The following is a 22,975-nucleotide window of genomic DNA, read 5'->3' on the forward strand; positions in this document are numbered from 1 at the left end:
AGAGAAATTTGGACACTACTCGACTGCAAAACGGCTGGTGATAAATGAGTGGAGTGACGATCTAGGCGGTGGATTTGAATCCCGGCCGAACTCGTGGCGCGGGGGTGAGCTGTCCCTGCCGGACCGTTGGACGACGTCACCTACTCATTTCACTGCAAATCTCCCTGACTGCCGCATCATTCCCCGTAGATCTGCCACCGCCATTTCCATTAAATCGCTGCTTCTCCCCGACTAGACACTTCTCACGTGTCCATTACCCGTTTTGCTTGCCACGACCACCTCTTTCCAAATCTGACTAGACCATCTGACTGGTCATGGTGGCCAGTTGAATGGCTACCCGACTGCTCAACCCGTTCATTTCCACACTTGCAAACATTCTAGAGTATTATTCATGTAATTTGACGAAAGAAAGGGCGAGGCACTTACCTGTGCGGCTGCGACGTTGTTTCCAAGTTTCGGGACGAGGGCGATTGGATTTGCATGTTGCTACTATTGCACAGGCCCGGGGGTCCTTCCTTGCAGACTGCTGCTGATGACGAAGCTTGTGACTCGGCTGCGGGTGGTGCATGTACCCGCTCTATGTGTTGCGGGTGCCTTAATGGTGTATACTCTAGCTGGATGAACTGCTACGGGATTCCTGTAGGAAGACCTGTAGCAGTTGTTCCTCCTCGGGTGCATGCTGAGGCAGTGGAGACGGTGGCATCACAGTCACGATCGCAGGGCCCTCAGATGGCTTTGATAAGTAGTGCATGGTGTCTCTACATCTTTTTCCATTTGAGAATCGCTTCCTCTGATAATTCAATGTTTTGTTTTGACTGTGCAGGGATTTCCATTGCATGGCAACTAGGGTGGTAGAAGGAGGTGCCAGCAGTGCATGATGGAGAAAATATTAGCTTGCATGCCTCCGTGTCGGACCTCGGGCATTAGATCTCCCCACACAATTAGTTCTGGGCCGTCCAAAACTTCTACAGGAAGTTTCCTGTAGAAATACAGAACTTCATGTAGAAAGTCCTGTAGCTTCCTGTAGAAGGCTAGATTGTGATCAAATCGTGCCCAGACCTTGGAGGAGATGAGTGTTCCCGGAGGGGGTGCTGGTGAAGTCACCTGGTAGCATAGTAGGGACCCTTGTCTTTGAGTTGAGGGGCCTCTTTTCCTTCATAGAATACCTGCAACCTGCATGCATTGCCACATTGTGAACTTGCTTTCGCTGTTTTTTCTTTTTTTCTTTTTTCTTTTTTCCCTTTTTTTTTTATTTTTTTGAAAGACAGCAGGGGCGCCTCTATGAGGTTTTCACCCTTGCCATCTGCCTTGAGCGCCTCAAAGAGGTTTTCACTCAAGGGTCTTTTTTCACATTTTCAGAAAGACAGTAGGGACGCCTCAATGAGGTTTTCACTCCTACCATCTGCCTTGGGAGCCTCAGAAAGGTTTTCACCCAAGGATCTTTATTTATTTTTTATTTTTTTTTATTTTTTTTTTTTTTCAGGGTATGCCCAAAATAGAGGCAGAACCCTGATCTATGACCAGCACTGATTTTTCCACAGTTTTGATGAATTCTTGTCTTGAGAGAGGTTTTCTGTAGATCTTTAGTCGATGCCCATTGACAAGCATAGGGATGGCTTCCTCATCAATGGTCCGAATAAGAACAGATCCATTGTCATTACATCTTTCCACTGCATATGGTCCCAGCCATCTGGTTCTCAGCTTCCCCTTGAAATCCTTATGCCTGGAATCGTACAACAGCGCCCAATCTCCCGGCTGAAATTTCTTGTCATTGAGGTGTTGGTCATGCCACACCTTCCTCTGAAGTTGAACCACTTCTGAGTGGAGAAGGGCCTGCATTCGGTGCTCGTCCAATCCACTCAGCTACAATTACCTCTCTTGTTGGGCATGGCTGAGATCCAGGTCTAGCTGAGCTGCCATCCTCAAGGTGTTGTATTCAAACTCAATTGACAGCAAAGCTTTCTTCCCATAGACCAGCTCATAAGGTGTGAAGCCGGTTGTGGTCTTCCAAGTGGTGTTGTAAGCCCATGTGGCCTCAACCAGGCGATCTGCCCAATCTTTCCTGCTGCTGCTCACCACCTTAGTCAAGATCCCTTCTAATGCTCTATTGGTGACTTCCACTTGCCCATTTTCTTGAGGATGATAGGGGGTGGAAGTCCTATGCTTGATTTTGTGATGAGCGAGTAGGTCTTCAATTAAGTTGGAGGTGAACTGGCTTCCTTGATCGGTGACTAACTCTCTTGGGTAGCCAAATTTGTAGAAGATGTTTTCTCTTAAGAACTCGGCCACCTTTTCTTCTGTCGCTGATTTGATTGCCTTGGTTTCTGCCCACTTTGTCAGGTAGTCTGTGCACATAATGATGTAAGACCTTTGCCTCGAAGAAGGATTGATCGGACCCACAAAATCCATACCCCACTTCTCAAATGGCTCAAGAGTCACTTGAGGGTGGAGAGGCATTTCATCCCTTGGAGTCGGTTTCCCCATCCTTTGGCATCGGTCACATTGGCTGATATATCTTCTGACATCTTGATGAAGCGTGGGCCAATAGTAGCCTGCCTGCAGGATTTTGAAGGCAGTCCTTTTGGCTGCAAAATGTCCTCCACAAGGCTCGTCATGACAGGTTAGGAGGATATCAAAGACTTCCTCCTCCCTTACACAACGCCTTAAGATCTGATCAGGGCCAAGCTTGAACAGGTTGCCCCTGATCCAAGTAAATGAGGCACTCTTCCGTATGATCTTGCTCTTCTCTCTTGAGGATAGGTGCGGAGGAAACTGTGCTGAGACAAGGTAGTTTGCTATATCAGCAAACCATGGAGAGAGTATTGAGAAAGCAAACAGATGTTCATCTGGCATCTGGTCATCCACTATTCCATCCTCTCCTGCAGGTATATCCGATCTAGACAAAAAGTCAGCAACAACATTTTCTTTACCTGGCTTGTCAACAATAGTCAAATCAAACTGTTGCAACCAAAGTAACCATCTAATAATACGAGCATTCACATCCGGTTTATTCATTAAATATCTAATTGCAGCATGATTAGTATGTACAAATGTTTGATATCCAGTGATATAATGTCGAAATTTGTTCAGTGAATGGACCACGGCCAAGAATTCTTTCTCAGTTACAGTGTAATTCAGTTCTGCCTTGGATAAGTTTTTGCTGACAAAGTAGATGGCATATGGAAGTTTTTGTTCAACTTGTCCTAAGGCTGCCCCTATGGCTTTGTTCGAGGCATCAGTGTGGATGTGGAAAGGTAGGGCCCAGTTTGGACCTCTTAAGATTGGGGCAGACACCAACTTGTCCTTTAATTCATTCAGAGCCTTCTGACAATCGTCAGTCCATTTAAACTCAACATCTTTTGCCAAGAGGCTAAACAATGGCGAGGCTAGCTTACTGAAGTCTTTAATGAATCTCCGATAATATCCTGCTAATCCTAAGAAACTTCGAACATCTCTTACCTTCTGAGGGGGTGGAACCTTCTTGATGAGAGCAATTTTGTTGGGATCCACCTGTAATCCTTGACAAGAAATGGTATGCCCTAGCATGGTCCCTTCAGTCATCAAGAATTCACACTTTTCAGGACTAAGGGACAGGTTCATCTCAATGCACTTGGTTAGGACTTTTCCCAGATTGGACAATGCTTCCTGGAAGTCAGACCCATAAGGAGTGAAGTCATCCATATAGATTTCCACTGAATCATGGACCAGCTCAGAAAAGATGCTCAAGACAGCTCTCTGGAAGGTGGCAGGAGCATTGCATAGTCCAAAGGGAAGAACCCAGTAAGCAAAGGTACCCCAAGGACAAGTGAAGGTGGTCTTATCTTGGTCTTCCGGGCTGATTTGGATCTGGTTATACCCGCTAAACCCATCTAGGAAAGAGAAAAACTTCTTCCCTGTCAGGCCATCCAACACTTGATCTATGAAGGGTAGAGGAAAATGGTCTTTCTTGGTGGCCTTGTTCAGTTCTCGGTAGTCCACACAGATCCTCCACTTCCCGTTTTTCTTGGGAACCAACACCAAAGGGGACACCCATTCGCTATCCGAGATGGGGTAGATGAATCCGGCATCCAACAGTTTTTGTAATTCCTCCTTGACGATTTCCTTAAGGGCTGGATTCATTCTCCTTTGGGGTTGCCTAACCGGTTTACAGTATTCTCTGATGTAGATGTGATGGGTACAGACCGAAGGATGGACTCCTTTCATCTCCTTATAGCTCCAAGCAAAAGCATCTAGATGACCGGCCAACAGACTACACAACTCCTTTTCCTGGGAAGGAGATAGGGAGGAGCTTATCTTTAATGTTCTCTCAGGGCCGAACTCCACATTTTTTACTCTAGGAGTGACAGGGTCGGTCACACAAAGGTCCACTAAGGTGCTGGCTTGGGCATCCTCCACCAATTCCTCTAAGGACAATGCACTGGGAGGTGGAGTCTGGATCAAGGTCTCAATCAAATCATCCTCGGTTGGGAGGCCTCCCCTAGTGGTGTCTAGGGTGCACAAAGGTGTTGAGTACACCTCATCCTCTTCTCCTTCCTCCAACCAAAGTGGTAAGTCATGCTCTAATAAGGGTTGGGCAGGAGGGTACAGGACTAGCTGCTTGGACATAGGACCATTTTTGATGGTCATGTTTCCTGCACGACAGCTTATGTAAGCATCTGCAGTGGCTAACCAAGGCCTTCCCAAAATAAGAGGGTATCCAGTAAGCTTTGCCTTTGGTTTCAGAACCAAGAAGTCTGCAGGGTACTCCCAAGAGTCAACAGCGACCAAGACATCCTCTACAATCCCTTCGGGAGTCACAGTGGAGCGATCTGCTAGTTGTAGGACTGTCGAGGTCTTTCTCAGGGAACCCTGAAGGTTGAGTTTGAGCATGATATCTCTGGTAATCACATTAATGGCAGCCCCTAGATCAATCAATGTGTGAGGTATGATGGTGCCATTGATGTGGACATCCACTACAGGACTCCTAGGATCCAAATACTTTGGGCAGATGGCCTGCCCCAACATAAGATCAGACAGTTGTCCTATGACATTGATGGTCGAAGCATCTCTTTTTCGCTTGCCTGGGTGTCTGGAACACTTTTCCTTAACCAGTTTGTTGTATATTAGTACATCTTTGATGGCTTGGAGAAGTGGTATTCTCACACACAACTGTTTGAGTTCTCCCAGAAGCTCATCCTCCTCTGGGTTGGGTTGTGTGGTGGCCGTTAGTCTCTCAGGAAAGGGTGGAATGGCCTTTGGTTCACTTTCCTGTTTATCTTCCTCATCCTCTGGGGGATGAGGTTAGCGATCCAGAAGAGTCTTTCCAGATCGTAGATTAATCTCCTGGATCTCCACAGCATAGGTAGGGCATGATGTTTCCCCAGTATATACCTGCTGGGCCTGTCTGTTGTTGGGGTTCGGGTTCAGTTGAGCAGGCATTTGGGGTTGCCTTGGAGGAGCAGGAGGTAATGGTTGTGATTGAGCCGGTGGTGGAGGCAAAATGGCAGGAGGAGTATTGTACTGGGGCCTCCACCCCATTTGAGGTGCATCCCACTGAGGCTGTGGCTGGGCATGGGAGTGAAACGAAGGAGTAGTGGGCTGAGTATGGTACTGAGGTGGGTAAGACCATGGAGGAGGTATAGACCAGGAAGGATGAACAGGGGGTCCCCAGGAAGGCATAGGAGCAGATTGGTTGGGGATGTAATAGGTTTGGGGTGTCCCTTGCATCCCTTGTTGGTAAGGTCTAGGTCCATGTGGCCTTCTTTGGTTGAGGAAATAGAGAGGTTCAGTGGGCGCTTCTGTCCCTTGATACATGGATTTAAGCCCAGGTAAGGTTGGACATTGGTTTGTGGGGTGGTCCTCCTCACAGACAAAGCATACCTCAACTAAATGTAATGGGCACTCGTTCTTAGGGTGTTTCCTTGTACACCTAGGGCAGAAGATAGCCAAAGCCCTCTCAGCTTCCTCCTTCTTCTGCTGGATTCGGAATGTATCAAGTTGCATGGCGATGGTCTGTCTCACCTCACTCTTGAGGTCCTCTGATTGATTTGCAAAGTCATGTTTGGAGAAAGGAATACCAGTTGAGAGGATGTTTCCTCTACCTCTTTTCCGGGCTGCTCTAGAGTGGTTTCTAAACACAGTCTTTATGTCCTCATAAGGTAGTTGGTAAATATCTCCTCCAGCTAGCATGTGAAGGGTATCTAAGAGGTCTTCAGGGACTCCTCAGAGTAGGACCAACTTGAGGGATTCAGGGTCAAGTGTGCACCTGGCCCGTTTATAGCTGAGTTGGAACCTTTCCTCGTAATCTTCTAAAGACTCATCATTCCCCATGGTCATCCGAAAGATTTCTCCCTTGGTTTCCTTGGACCTACAGTAGTCCTGGTACTTGGTATTGAAAGCTTGCTGCATCTGGGCCGAAGTGGTGATATTGTTCCAAGGTAAGCCCATGAACCAGCGTAGTGCTACATCCTTAAGGGTAGAGGGGAAGAGTTTCAGTTTTTGCTCATCCTCGGTATAGTCATAGGTTCGACAAAGGATGGCAAACTCAAACAGGAAGGTATCAGGATCTTCAGTAGTCAGTCCATGGAAGTGAGGTAAAGCGGAGGGGCTGATGTTCTTCATTTTCATGTCCCCATTGGTCTCTCAGATGGGGAAGGCACCTTCAATTCTCTCATCTTCTCCCCTATTGTCAGTCATAGCTTCAGATGGAGTGTTCTCCAACTCTTCTTCTGCTATAGGATCTTCGTATATCTCAGGAGGTTCACCTATAGGTTCTTCTGGATCACTGTCACCAAAGAAGAGAGAAGGGTGACTCAGCGATGTGGTGGGGGTGTTGGGTAAGAATTTGCCTGTTTTATCTCGATTCCTACGAGGCATGAAATGAAAAGACTTCTGATTGCTTTTGTTTTTTCTGGTACCTGCAAGACTAAAATAGATTGAACTGCAACTACTATCTTGCTGAAATGGAAATGCGGAATTGAAATGAAAGCATGAAAGAACTAATCTATTTTGCTCAAATGAAATTGCAGGAATGAAATGCTAGGCTACGCTTGCGGAATTGAAATGCTAATCTACGCTTGCAGAAATGAAATTGCGGAATTGAAATGTTAATCTATGAAAGCAAGAAATGTCTATGCTATTTTTGCAGAAAGGAAATTGCAGAATGGAAATGAAATACTACTTAGCAGAAGGCGAGAGTAGGAAAGTAGAAGAAAAGCAACAATCACTAATACTCTGACGCTTCCCCGGCAACGGCGCCAAAAAGATGGTGGGCTCCAGTATTGTAGCAATAATGCTACAACTCCTGGAGCTTCCTTCTTTAATTTTATCAACCCAGTAGTTCGTAACAAACTTGGAAACGACGGTGCTGTATGCACAAGTACTAGCTCTTGCCGCAGCTCTCACTTGGTCAGCTGGCACAAGTCCGCTAGGGGCTCAAGCCAACTTATATGAGCTCTTAGAAGAATCTTTTTAACTGATGGATGAAAGCTAATCTCAAAAGAAGCTAATCTATTTGTAGAAAGGAACTGAAATCCAACAAGGAACGCAAACCCTAGCAAACCCTAATTCTACCAGCTAGTCTTACTGATGCAGAGATGGGGGTGCAAACTACTGAAAGAAATGCCATTACTTCTATGAAGGTGAAATGCATGTGTCTATACTACCTCTATCTAAAGAAAACATCTTTTTGTATTTCTGTTTCAATCATTAGAATTATCATGCATGTGCTTTTAACTAGCTTTTTACTATGCAGCGGTGGATCCAGGAGGAGGAAGGCTTGAAAAGGTTGGGAAAGTTCAGAGAGGGTCTAAGGGGGTCCCTAACACCCTTCCAGAGAGTTTCACAAAGTTTGGCTACCAAGAGGCCGCGTTTATGAACTTCTACAGGAAGTCTGCAGGGGTTCTACAGGATGTTTCAGAACTTCTACAGGATGTTTAGTAATTCCTACATGATGTTCTACAATCGGATTTTTGGGTGATGGGTGAGTGGAAGAGGCTGCATGGGTGGATAGGGAGGTAGGAGAGAGGTTTGGAATGACTTAGTGACAGAGAGATGAGATGATGAGGGGGTGTGCTAAGCTGGTTTGTCTAAAGGAGGGTAGAAGTAATGGAAGGCCGAAAAGGTGGGATAACGTGGGTGGCAGAGTAGCTGAGAGACAAGCGGTATAATTGGGAGATGAGTAACTAGTCTGGGCAAGGCTTAGAAGGATGAGAGAGTGAGGGAATAGTACTGCACAGTGCAAACTGAATCAAATCATCCACGTCTTGCATATAATCAAAACATTCCTAACTGTTTAATGGAACAAATGAACAGCAACGTTATTCTTAAGGAAAAACCATGTATGGTACTGAAGCAAAGAACATTCCAAGAGATCTGAATGCATGGGCAACTTCTACAAACGGAAATATTGCACCACAGATTGCATGAATTTGTAAACCAATGTTTTTGGTGGGCAGCACTGTCTACAATTCCAGCCCCTAGAAAGAGGTGAAAATGAGTGTGCAGGCAACCCCTTTTTTAGAACTTTTATCAACTCCAATGTCTTCACTCTACTCTAAACAACTGAAGGAATTCTGTCTTATGAAAATGACCTACTTAACCACACCAAGAAATCTAACTCAGCAAACTGCGTTCTAAATGCATGTAAAGGAACAAAACCATAATGCTGAAGAAAAAGATAAAAATACAAAGGAAGGAGGCCTTAGGCTCTCAGGTTGGGCCCAACCCCGAGAGCTATGGCTCCTTTAAAAGCTTAGAACTGAGATCAAATCCGACTGCCTTCCATTAAAAAATAATAATCATAAGTAAAATAGCATGCCAATAATGGCTACAAAAGAGCAAAACTAAGCTAGCAGCTCGTAGTGCAGGATGTGCAACAATGTTTCAAAATTCCTCTTTGAAGGCTAAAGCCCTATCATTTATACCACACGAGGCCCCAAGCTGGCCTCCTAAATCAGTGGGGCTTGGCTGACCAAACTAGGAGTGAACTGCTGCTTCCTCAAAATCCATTCGGCTGTCTTTAAATCTGGTTGTGGTGGCTGCTGGAGCTCGGAGCTGGGGGTGAAGATCCCGAGGAAGGCCATTTAATGCTGTGGACAACCCTCCTACGAATCCTCAACCCCATCTTGGCTGTCTCCTGGTCCTTATCTGCTCAGTTTTGTTCCAATCATGTGTCAAAAAACCTGAAATGAGCACGTGTTAGCCACCTAGGAATAGTGACTGCCCTTATTCGTACAAATGACATAAACATACTAAAAAATGATGCATAAGTTATGAAAAATGAAGGATTGAGCAAAGGTAGTTAGGCCAAATGAGCCCAAAATGTTACCAAATTTGGGGCTCATCAGCAACCCCCCCATGTGCTTCCGCGAGGATCTGTCCTCGTTCAAATTCAGGTACATATCTTCGCAATATCTCATCATTTCCCATTTTGTAGAGGTGCCCCGCAATGACAGAAAATTCCGCCGCACGCACCACCAATTCCTTCTTCTGCTGGACTAAATATTCCTTCGGCGCAGTCCCTGTGGTTAAAAAATGGATTATATCTTCGAAGTGGCCGTCCGTGATGCGCACCGCAAAGAGTTGTGCATCAGGTAGTCCTTCTTCCAAATTTGTTGGCTCCTCGCCTGTCTCAATTCGTGATAAGTGATCTGTCCTGCATTTAGGCATCCTGGCTTTACGATGACCTCGAAGTCATATTCTTGAAATAGTAACAGCCATCTGCATATGTGCCCCCCCAACACAGGCTTGTTCACCAAGTATTTCAACGCGGAATGATCAGTATACATCTTGAAGTGCCCGCCAAGTAAATAGTGTCGGTATTTCTGGAGCGTGTATACCATTTCCAACCCTTCGCGCTCAGTAGTAGAATAGTTCTTTTCGGATTTTGATAGCCGCCAACTCGCGAATGCAATCAGGTGATCCACGTCTTTCGTGCCTTCCTGCGTAAGTACCGCTCCCAGCGCAATACATGACGCATCAACATGTACATGAAACTCTACGTCCCATTTTGGGAAGACCAGGATGGGAGCAGATGCCATTTTCCCCTTGAGAACATCCAAACTTTTCCTACAATCATCATTCCAACAATATGTAGCATCCTTTTTCACTAGTTTTTCCATTGGCGCTGTTATTTGTGCATAGCTCTTGATAAACTTTCTATAGTAACCAGTGTGACCCAAAGTAGTGCGTAGTTTTTTGACACTTTGCAGCGCTTCCAGATTGAGAATAACGTCAATCTTCGTAGGGTCCACCATTAGTCCTTGTTCTCAGACCACATGGCCGAGCAGGTTTCCAAAGTGGACGAGGAAGGTGCACTTTTTAAGATTTAGCGCAATCTGGTGTCATCGGCAAGTATCCAGCATCAAATGTAAGCTCGCTATATGGTGTTTAACTAACCCAAATATAGTCTAATCATCCAGATAGACCTCTAAGAACTTGTGGATGTATTCCTTGAACGCGGCCACCGCTACGTGCGAAAATATCGCTGGCGCATTCTTCAGTCCAAAGGGCATAATAGTGTATTAGAAACAACCCCATTCGGTTGCGAACATTGTCTTGCTTCTATCTTCTGGTGCGATCTTGATCTGATGGTACCCTGAGAAGCCATCCGCGAATGAGTAAGATTCTTGACCACCCACATTCTCCAATACTTCATCTGTAAACAGTGTCGGGAATGCATCGTGAGCACAGGCGTCATTAAGCTTCCTGAGGTCCACACATATTCTAATTTCGCCCTTCTGTTTTTTCTCCTATACTACCATAGGACTCACCCAGTCGGATTCTTCCATTGGTTCAATAATTTCGACTGTAAGCATTTTATCTAATTCTTTGCAGACCTTTTCTTTATACTTTGGATTCGAATGGTAAGGTCGCTGCTTAACTGGCTTCATATTCGGTTTCAAAGTGATCTTCAACATCCCTAAGTCACCAATGATCCCCTTTAAGTCCGTGATTTTGGTCGGGAACAAATCTTGATATTCGTGGAGTAACTCGGTGACCTTATCTATCATAGCATCGTCCCAATAGTCCCCAAGCATCGTGTACTTGAGCTCCATGTCTGTACCAATGTTTACCTGCTTTGTTTTTAGTGGCGCAGTGATGTCGAGACCCTCAATCAATGGTCCTCGAACTTTGCAGCACCCTTCAATTTCTGAAATATTAATATTTTGGGGGTCATCATAATCCTCCTCTACTTGCACGTTATAACATTCTAGGGCACTACTTAACTGGGTTGCCCATGCTGGTTGAACTACTTCCCATGGTTCATGTGGTATTTTGAAGATGGCGGCTTTTACGGCTTGTAGCGCATCGTCAACAGTGTCCGACCATCGGTCTTCAAATGTGAATGTTAACAAAAATCACTTGTGCAATACATCCCATTTGCTAGTACCATGTCAGAGTTCTGTCTCGGTATACCAATTCATGGGTATGACATCCAGGGTATGGTAGAATAAGTGTACCCATTCAGGCTGAGGTTCTTCTCCATAGGCCTTGGTCCATTTCGTGAGGTGCATGCACGAGTCATCTCGTCCATCGTATTTATCTTCTATCCATAGTTGCGGTTTATCAAATCGTAGGCACATCGTCCTTGTAAATCCGCGCCAGTTTGAAAAATTTCCTTGATGTGTTCCCCACCAACGCACAACGCCCACTTCAACGCATCGAACCGCTATTGTTCCAGTACTGTGTTTTCAAACTTGCTCAAGAACTCATCCACCGTTGTCAATCCATCATATGTTGGCAGATCTCGGGCCTGGATTGTTACACAACGCAGTGATCTAGTCATCATGTTGCAATTCAGCGTTGTCACTTCATTCAACCGATTGTGCCAGTGCTCGTCTTCTTCGTCTGAATCTGCGGTGTAGGAACTTGTGCGCTCCCACGAGATCCTTCCATCTGCAGTTGGATTCACCCAATCCTGATCTCGCGCAGTTATCTTGTAGATACAATCTAGCTCATCGTTGCTTCCATCGTCGTGCACAGGTTCGGTGTAGTGTGTTCCTTCGGCTGGATCTAGCGGAACTACTACGCGTACAGACTTTTTCTTGAATATCATCTTCTGCTTCTTTAGATTGATGACTCCATTCATATCAGTGGCCCAACCTATTCCTAGTAGCACGGGATAAGGATTGTTGTCATCAACAATCTCTATTACTTCAAAGTCCGTTTGCTTGCTTGCGCCTTCGATGTCAACTGTTATCCCTTGCAACCTCCCCATGGTAAAAATCTTATGTTGTTTTGCCATTCGTAATTGAATAGGGGACCACTGTAGCATGGGCCTGCCCATGCATTCCCATGTCTACTTCGGTAATACATTCACATCTGAACCTAGGTCTAGGATTACTTGATCCATTTCATACTCGCCAATCTATGCTGTCAATCTCATTTCCCTCCCGGTGCACAATGCATGCTTTCCAAGTTTTCGGACTATGAGCGATTCTCCTGATCCTGCACACCTAGTGATCAACTCCTGTAGTCCCTTAACTACCTTATCATCACGCATCAGTTTCATGCACGTCTCCAAAAAGTTAGTAGGCATAGAAGGATCCATCCCTGGCTCTGGTTGATCCTTACTACCTGAAGTGGAGGCCTCTGTGAAGCTCTTCTTAGCTTCCATGAATGTCTCCTTTGCGTGTTCTAAGTCAAACTCAGGTTCCTTTGTAGGAGCCTTGCAAACCCATGTATCTTCCTCGGGCTGCTTCCCCTTATCTTCCCCTGTGGTCGCACCACTTCTGAGCGCTATGTTCACATTTGGGTCCTCTTCGTGGGGTTCAAACCTCATCATTTGAATATTTTGAGTCGAAGTAGGTTAGAGTACCCCTTTCTTGTGCATCCGTGTGATCAGCGTAGGACAATCTACCATTTCATGATCAAATTGAGCACGGTATGAACAGGATACTCTCGTCAGGTTGGTACAATCGCGGGCATAGTGCCTTGGTCCTTCGCAATTGTAACAAATTAATTGTCCATGGCCCCGTCCTGGTCCCATTCCTCCTCGTCCTCGACCTCGCCCTTGAAATCCACCACACGCCATACTCGCCACTGAGTTGAGGGCTTGCGTTTCTATCTGCATCTGATAGGTTGGGGTATGATCCATCATTAACTCATACCTACAACAAGTACACTCATCGTGGCCCACCGACCTACAGAAATTACAAAATAGTTGTGGGGGTGGCGTTGTATACTTCTCCAACAAATGACAATTATCCATCGTGTGCTTTCCTCCTATCTAACAAATCGCGCACCATAATGCGAGTGTCACACTTGGCACTGCCTGCACCTCTGATCTCAATGGCATTGGCCCCCCTCCTACCAATTAGTTCGTGAATACTAGACAGTGATCCTTGTCATGGCCCTAGCCCTTGCATTTTATGCACCATACTTCCTCGCGTGCCTCTGGCCGCAGTTCCCTATCCTGCTTCAAGCTCTACATTTCTAGGCAGAGATTTTGTAGTTGCATGTGGATTTGTTGAACTCCCAGTCCCGAATCCTATATCAGTGTCTCATGCAACCTCATCGCCATTTCCAACGCTTCGGCCTGGATACAAATTTTCTGCTGCGACAGTGTCGTCCTCAGGTGCGGTGTTAGAGATGCCACAAACCATGCGCTATGCTGCACATCTGTGAGTGTCATATTAGCCTCACGGATCATACTCTTCAGTCGCTGATCCAGATCTCAGGGGGTCTCGCCTAGAAGCATCACGATCTCTTTAAATCTGATGATTGACTGTGTCTCTGATTTTGGCCAACTAAACTCTCTGTTCAACACATTCTGGATCTCTGCTATTCCTACATTTGGGTGATCATTGGAGTGCTTAATATACCATGTCAACGTGTGATCCTGCAGTGCGCTTACCAATGTGGCCTTCTTAATGTTGTCATCCATGACCCCTTGCGCTTCCCACACTGCTCTTACCACGAACCAAAATTGGTCCAAATCCTCATTCCCTACTCCTCTGAATACGGGTAGATTGATCGCGCTCGCCATGCTAAACTGCGGCGGTGGTGGAGGTGGAGTGGGTGGAGATGGAGGTGAGGGAGGTGAAGTGGGTGGTGGCATAAGTGGAGGTGGTAACTGCGGAATGCGCTGCCTTATCAAACTGACCACACTTCTCCAAGCGAGCTCTTCCTCCCTCTCTCGTGAAGGTGAAATTAAGAGACTTTTTCCTAATTCCCCGCTATCTTTGTAGATCTTTCCACTCTCTGTCGTTCCAAACATTAATGTATTCGCATAACCCGTTTTTCACATAACAGCATCTTAATCTAGGTATTCAAAGATTTAATGTACTTACCTCACGGTCCGTTGAGAAAATGTCTTTCTGCTTCACTGTAGCTCACAGTCGTGTCTATTGCAAATTCAGTGATAAATCCCCCTATTATCCGATCAAGCCAATGGTCCACAGCTTGCGCGATCTTATCTTTTGATGCCACTAGTCTGCGCACTAATTTTGGAGTCCACACTATCGGTTGGTTGAGCTTACACCTTCCCTGGCTATCAGCTAACCTCGCGATCCACTCATACAGTTCAGAAGGAAAGGATGCGAAGAAGATCTCGTGGATTTCCGTATACACGTAGCGATCCAACGAACTTTTCTCGGATACCTATGGAGTTTTGTTTTCCTGTGTCACGAACTCGTGAATTTTCTTATCTAGCCACTCTTCAATTTCGTTCTTCGTTGGGTTCCAATGGTATGACATTAGACATCCCTTAGGCAAATCCCGGTCCCGGCAACAGAAACATTTGTTGGCTTGTTGGGGCCTGACCCAAGTTTAGAAGTGATTTAGCCAAATAAATCCCAAAACTACCAGCCCTTTCGGCAACAGTATGCAGTGCACGGACTGAGGTCTCACCCAAGGTAGTATGGGAGGGTGTTGGAACTAGTTTTCCGCACACTAAGGATGTCTTGATGAACTCTAGGAAGTTCGTGAATCGAACCTACGTGCTTTTGCTGCTCTGCACAACCGTCTGCCCTTCGTAACTTGTGCAACTGCTTCCGCGCAGCTCTATAAAGAGCTGAAAAGGTGTTGTCTAGATCCTTTATCCTTATTGTGCTATTATTATAGATCTTACTTAATTTTGTGGGCCCAATATTCTCATTAATCATTCAACATTCATAACAAGTGCGCGCAATCATAAAACTGTAAAGAGATGCATAAATATAACAGAAGCATAGACACACAATATTTTAGAATCAACTTATCTTTTATTAATTCTCTGTCCAAGTACAATCCCAACTCCGCCCTGCGCACTCAACTGCAGGGATCCACGCACACATCTGCGGACTCTACCAGGCCTCTGCGCACTTAGCTGTAGAGCCTCTTACTACTACTACAACCCAAGACTCGGACTTACAGACTCAGAGCTAATTCGTCATCCAAAAACCTTATGACTGACTTTACACTTAGAGCCTCGCTTTATTTATACAATCCCATGGTCCGCGAACCATGGGTAAGCTGACATACCATACATTAAATTACAATATTTTAAGGCAGACAACCTTAGACTCTCGCACTCTGCGCCTGCATTTCGCGGGGTCCTTACATTACCCTTTACCAAAATTCGGGCTTCAAGCCCCAAAAACCCGCTATGGGGGGATCCGCTGCCCAACAATGTTTTTGGGCGCGGGATCACCCAAGGCAAGTTTTGGGGCTTAAAGCCTAGATTTTGACCATATCCGATTTAAAGACTCCACATTTTGTGGATGCGAAGGTAAAGATTGTAAATGAGTCAAAGGGTTGTCCGCCTCATTTTTGTAATGTAATGTCAGATTTATAGATCTACCCATGGTTAATGACCATGGGATTGTATAAATAGAGCGAGGCTCTAAGTTGTGAAACGGAATAACCCCGAAAGTCTGTAAGATCTAATGATGATGAACTGAGTCTTAGTCGAAGCATCGAGTCGTGCCTTTGGATCGTAGAGTAGGAGAAGGCTCTGCAGCTGAGTGTGCAGAGGCCTAGTAGTCCGCAGCTAAGTGAGCGGAACCCCGCAGCTGAGTGCACAGGGTAGGATGAGTCTGTAACCGATTGAAGCATTAATAAAGACAAGTTTTACATCATTTTTGTGCATCTTTTTCCTATTTTCTGCATTCAATGTGTCAGATATAAATTGCATTTCTATTGTCTATGTGATGCACAAATGTATATGAATGTGGTGATAAAGCGAATATAAGATAAAGTCTCTGTTTACATGAAGATAACTAGCTGTTATAAGAAGATAAGTAAGATCTGTTGTGTAAATTGGGAAATAGCGTAGATTGCTGCTTTAGCAGCGGGAAAGCACTTCAGCCCCTAGTTAGGGCTATAAGAAGGCGATTATAACAAATAACGAAGGCCTCGAGGGTTAGGAAAGTGTGAGAAGTGACCTGCGCAAAGTTATTCACAGTTGGACTAAACTGACCCCTAAGACATCTCAAGGGTGCGGAAACTTGGTTCCAGCATTCCCCCCATACTGCTTCGGGTGAGACCTCAGTCCGCGCTCTGTGGGATGTTACTGAAAGGGTAGTAGTACAGGGATTTTTTTGGCTAAATAACTCCGAACCTGGGTCAAGCCCCCTTAATCCAACAAATGGTTCCGTTGCCGGGACCAGAATCTACATAGAGATGTTTGATGTCATATCATTGGAATCCAACTAAGAAGGAAATTTAAGGTTGGTTGGACAGGAGGATTCATGAGTTCGCAGAGCAGGAGAACAAGAATCCGTGACTGACAAAAGAAGAGTGGTTAGACTGCTACCTGTACACATAGATCCATGAAATTTTCTTCGCATCTTTCCCTACTGAGCTATACGAGTGGATCGCGAAGCTAGCAGATAGCTAAGGAAGGTAGAAGCTCGACAATCCTATTGTGTGGACCCCAGAGGTTATGCACAGATTGGAAGCATCAAAGGATAAGACCACGCACATTGTTGATCACTGGCTCGATCGGATTATAGGAGGATTCATTACTGAGTTCACGGTAGATACTTCAGTTAGCTATAGTGAGGCAGAATGACGCTTTATCAAAGGACCATGAGCTAAGTACATAAAGTATCTGAATACTTGGATTAAAATGTTATTGTGTGAAAAGAGGGTTATGAAATTACCTTGATGTCCGGAGCTACGTGAAGTGGAAAAACCTACAGAAATGAAGGAAGTAAGGGAACAGAGAATAGTCCTTTGATTTCACCTCTGTGAAGGGACGAGGAAGAGCTCACGAAGATCTCACCACGAAGTGTGATCAATTTGATAAGACAGAGGATTCTGCGCATACCACCCCCACCCACACCACCACCAGCTTCACTTCCTTCACCTCCATCTTCACCCATACCACCTCTGCCACCGTTGCGAGTCAATATGGCAAGCGCGATAAAGTTGCTTGTGTTCAAGGGAGTAGGAAATGAAGATCCGAACCAGTTTTGGTTCATGATAAGGGTCGTATGGGAAGCGCAGGGAGTTACAGATGATAATATAAAGAAAGTGACGCTGGTCAGTGCTCTGCAGGATCGTGCGCTGACCTAGTATATTAAGCATTCTAATGACAATCTAAATGCGGGGATCGCAGATATCCAAATTGCGCTGAACAGAGAATTTAGCAGGCTGAAGTCAGAAGCACAATCAATCATTGGATTCAAAGAGATCACAATGCTACCAGGCGAGACTCCTTGGGAGCTAGATCAAAGGCTGAAGTGCATGATTCGTGAAGCTAATATGACTTTGACGGATGGACAACACCACAAATGGTTTGTAGCATCGCTAACGCCGCATTTGAGGAACGCGTTGTCGCAACAAAGGTTAACGACTCAGGCAAAGGCCTTGGAGATCACGATGAGGCTGCATGAGACCCTGATACAGGATCCTAACTTGGGAGTTCAGCAGATCCACACGCAGTTGAAAAAATTATGCCTTGAGATGCAGAGTCTAAAACAGGACAGGATAGCCCAACCAGAAGTGTGCGAAGAGGTATGGTGCATTAAATGTAAGGGTCAGGGTCATGACAAGGACCACTACCTGGTATTCATGAATTACCTCATGGGAGGAGGATCGATGTCATTAAGACTAGAGGCACAAGCAGGACCTAGTGCGGTGCCTGATTTGTGGTGCGCGATTTGTCAAATAGGAGGAAAGCATGCTACGGACAACTGCCATTTGTTGCAGAAGTACACACAGAATTCGCAACAGTTAACCTGTAATTTTTGTAGATCAATTGGACATGATGAGTGCACCTATATAAGTTATGAGCTGATGATGGATAGAACTCCCATCTACAGAGTTCAGGCCGAATCGCGACCCCTTGACTAGAACGCAGGAGTGGCGCGAACTAGATTTCAGCGGTGCTGGCAAGACCGAGGTGGAGGAAGACCTGGAAGAGGCTATGGGCAGCTGATATGCTACAATTGGAGAGGGCTAGGACATTATGCCCGTGATTGTATGAATCCAACGTGTCAATCATGCTTGTATTGTACCTTGTTTGATCATGAGACGGAGGATTGTCCTACGCTGATAGCTAGGATACACAACAAGGGAGCACTACCACCTCACGCAACTCAGAACCTACAGATGATGAGGTCTAAGCCACGTGAGGAAGATCCAAATGTGAAAATTGTGCTCTGAAGTGGAATTATGATGGGAGATGATAAAGGCAAACAGCCCGAAGATAGTACTTAGGTTCGCAAGGCTCCGATGAAAGAAGCAGAGTTTGATTTGGAGCGTGCTAAGGAAACCTTCATGGAAGCTAAGAAGAGCTTCGCTGATGCCTCCACTTCAGGAAGCAAGGATAGACCGAAGCCGAAAATGGATCCATCTATGCTTACGACATTCCTAGAAACATGCATGAAGCTATTGTGCGATAGTAAGGCTGTAAAAGGATTGCAGAAACTCATTAACAGATGCGCTGGGACCGTGCCAGGAGAACCGCGCATAGTCCGGAAGATTGGAAAGCATACAACAAGCACGGGATGAGAAATGAGTTTAACCATGTAGATTGGAGAATATGAGATTGACCAGGTAGTTCTAGATTTAGGATCGGATGTGAATGTTCTGCTGAAGCAAACATGGGAGCGCATGGGAAGGCCTATGCTGCAATGGTCTCCTATCCAGCTACGAATGGCGAACCAGAAAAAGATAATACCTATGGGGAGATTGTAGGGAATCACTGTGGATATTGAAGGGGCGAGCGCGCTAGCAGACTTTGAAGTGATAGAGATTGTTGATGACAGCAATCCCTACCTCGCGCTCTTAGGAATCGATTGGGCCACTGACATGAACGGGGTGATTAATCTGAAGAAGTGCAAGATGATTTTTGAGAAGAAGTCTCTACGTGTAGTCATACCTTTGGACCCTACTGAGCGATCACGCTATACAGAGTCGGTGCATGACTATGAAAGTGATGATGATTTGGACTGTATCTACAAGATAACCGCATGAGATAAAGACTGGGTAAATCCCACCATAGATGGACGAATCTCATGGGAGCACGAAAGCTCCTATACTTCGGATTCAGATGAAGAGATAGAGCTATGGAAGAACTGGTTGCACGAGGTAACCACGTTGAACTACAATATGATGACAAGATCACTGCACTGTGTATCGATAGAAGTGAGAGATCTCCCTACTTATGATGGATTAGGTGAGGTAGATGCTTTCTTGGATATATTTGAAAGGGAGGTGCCGGAAAAGCAGTGTTTCCAGGCTTTGAAGTAGGTACTACGTGCTACACTAGCAAGGTGGTGGGGTACGCACCAAGGAAGCTTTGAGGACTGGCGCAAATGTGGGAGAATGATGCGCATGCATTTTGGGAAGCCTAAGATGTGACTAACAGATAAATACAATGGACGGGATGGTCCGCACGCACATCTATCCAAGTGGGTACGGTCATATGGTAAACAACCTACGCCGACGCACATGGACTTCGCATTGGGGAATACGGTCAATAAGCATGTGTTGGGGGGGAAATTGCACAAATGGTCCCTCAAGTTGGAATGACAGAGTGTGGAAAGAATGAGTGTGTAGAAGGTTACCCATGCAGAAGCATTTAACAAAGTGTGCGAAGCACTGAACAAGGTATATAATGCGTAGTGAAGTGATTGGGACCTACGTGTACTAGGATTTTTGTGGCTTATAGGACAACGTGCAAGAAACTGATGGGACAACACCTTCTAGGCTAGCCTATGGAGAAAACACTGTAATACTGATGGAGTATATTATGCCTAGTCTGCGCATAGCAGCACCCGTGGATATGACAGTTCGCAGAGCCTTGGAAGAAGGGATCGCACAGCTAGACAAAGAAGAATGCTTGGGACCTGATGAAGAGATCCAATAGGGTGATCTTAGGCTCCAAGAACTCATGAAGCAAAGAGTTTGGTTAAGGACGAAAAGTGCCATGATGGAAGAAGAAGTCAAGAAGATTGAGGAAAGCATAAAGAAGGACTTTCTTGATAAGAAAATAGTGGTGATAAAATAGGATGCGCACGATTATGTTAACAACTTTGGGGACTACCGCTGAGATTTGATTAGATTGATGCCTTGGATTGGACCGTTTATTACTAGAGGGATCAGCGATGGTGGCGCAATGCAGATGAAAAAGTGCGTGATGCAGATAGTAAAGTTAAAAGGCAGACTTTTCCTAGAAAAAATGATTGAAGGTCGATTGAAGCCGTATACGGGTGGCCCGGCCACTTGACTAGCCGTGGGAAGCACAGTTTTAGCACTCTAGGTAGTTGAAAGGAGGTGCAGGACTATAAACTACCCTGCTTGAGAGTTGCACGATGACGGGAATGCGTGCAGGAGCGAAGTGTCACAAGGTCCGCGACAACGCAAGGTTGGCTGCGCTGTTGCACAAGTTTGTTGGAAAGGAAACGTTATAGTCACTATTCACGACGTTATGCTTGGTTTGAGATCAAATGGAGTGGGCGGCAGGCATTTAAGGCAAGCTTTATGGGCTAGATTTGGGAAAATCTGCCACCAAGGGAGCATTAACGAATCAGATTTAGGGGGAACGGTCAAATTTGAATTCAAAAGGTGCTATAAATTGCAAAGGGCTACCTAGCAAACAACACTTGGCCATTTCAGAATTGAGCTATTATGTGCCCAGAGATTTATGAACCCAGATCCGTTTGATTTGTTGAAGTCGAAGGCATTGTTTGAGCACTTACCTAAGCCATTGAGAGATTTGTGGAGCAGCAGTATGACCACACTAGAGGAAGCCACAGATATTGGCAAAATGCTCGCTGAAGAGGCCACGTAGGCCATAACAGTAGGAGATGCCCCTGAAAGCACTGAGATAGTCACGGAAATACCTAAATCACTGTGCTCGCTGAGGCACAAGAAGGATAAACAACCTATGATTCTGGTGCGCATGTCCCCTCAAAACCCACTGAGAACTAAACTGACCATGGAAGAAAAGGGGAAAGCGGTTAATGTGGAAACCGATGAGGAGGAGGAAGACCTTGAGGAAATCCTGGTGGAAGAGGAGGAGGACGAAGAAATGGAGGAAGAAACCGAGGGTGTGGACCCTCCGACCAGACTGCCTACGTATGTTCCTCCGCGGAAGGGAAAGGCAAAGGTGCCCAAGGACCTAGATGAGAGCAAGAGCTCTCTGCAGACTCCGCTACTACCTGATGATATCATTTTTGAAGGAGCGCACTTGGGACGGGTGCCAAGTCTAAAGTTTGAAGACTGGGATCTCGCGGACCATGAAAATTTCCCACACTTGGAAACCACACAGCTCATGAAGCCAAAGAAAAACACTGCAGCGGGAGTTGTAGAGTTGGAGCCGCACAAGTGCTTGCTCTGGGTGCCGCATTACCATCGCGACCAATAACTATCTTTGTCATCCGGTAGCTGCTTTTCCTAGTGCATGATTGGTGTTTGTGGCCAGAGGAACCCATCCCCATCACGGACCACCTGATTCATAGAATTACCCAACTCCCCTGCAAGGGGGAGGACCCAATGGATATTTTGGAGGGTAAGAGCACCAACCTGGCCATTGCAAAGGCCATGAAGGAGAAATTCAAGCTGGAGAAGAAGAAGAGAGGGTACGTGATCTCTAGTATCAACAATAAGGAAGTCAAAGTTGCGACCTAGATACTAACTAGCAAAGTTATGAGGAAGTGTCACGCGGATGAGGTCCCCACGCTGGTGATAACACTTGTCGCGCAGTGTGCAGAGGGTGTCCAGTTTAACTAGTCAGAGTACTTGTGCAAGGAATTCCTAGAGAATTTCCGCGAGGCACAGGAACAGGGGAAGACCTTCCACTATGCATGGCTTCTGCTGTCCATAGTGCTGGTAGATTGGGAGTTTCCTCAGGATGGCTAGTTCCCCACAATTGTATAGGACCTTTTGGAGGCAGCGAAGTACGCTTCGTTGTGGACCACTAAAGACACACAAAGGATCCGAGATAGTAAGATATTCTCAATGTTCATCGACATGAACATCAAAATGGGGATTAACTGCAAACTGTGGTTGTCACCCACTGTCTACAATAGCCTACAAAGCTTCACGGAGTTTAAGGTGGACTTCCACGACGTGTATGTCAGGGCGTGCAAGGACTCGGCGAAGAAGTGGAAACAGCTCTCGTACTTGGCCATGAATGATGTCATATTCGTAATGCTAGAGTCTTGGCCGCCAGAGTGGCACGCTCCAGCCATCGCCGCAACAGAAATAGAGAAATTAGCTACACAAAAGAAGAAGGAGGAGGCAAAACTGTGGATGGTGCAGTTGGCAGAGAAGAGAAGGAAAGAGGCAGTAGCAACTGAGTAGCAATAGGAAGTAGAGAAGGATCTCGAGAGCCATAAGTCACCCTCGCCCGAGGAAGAGCTCGAGATAGAGGAAGGTGTTGCAGACCCAGAAACAACATCTAAACAATTGAAGCACCAGCGCCCGAGAGAGCAAGTGGGGCCGCGAAAGAAGTTGAAAGCTTCTAAGACTTCTTTCAACCTGATCACCCTCACTGAAGGAGATCTCCACGATATAGGGGAGACGGTGCACAACGTCACCACAAAGGCCCTCCAGCAGC

Source organism: Pinus tabuliformis, chromosome 8 (assembly GCF_031772625.1).
Source record: "Pinus tabuliformis cultivar Carrire ecotype Pingquan chromosome 8, CPIR1, whole genome shotgun sequence".
Lineage (NCBI taxonomy): Eukaryota > Viridiplantae > Streptophyta > Pinopsida > Pinales > Pinaceae > Pinus > Pinus tabuliformis.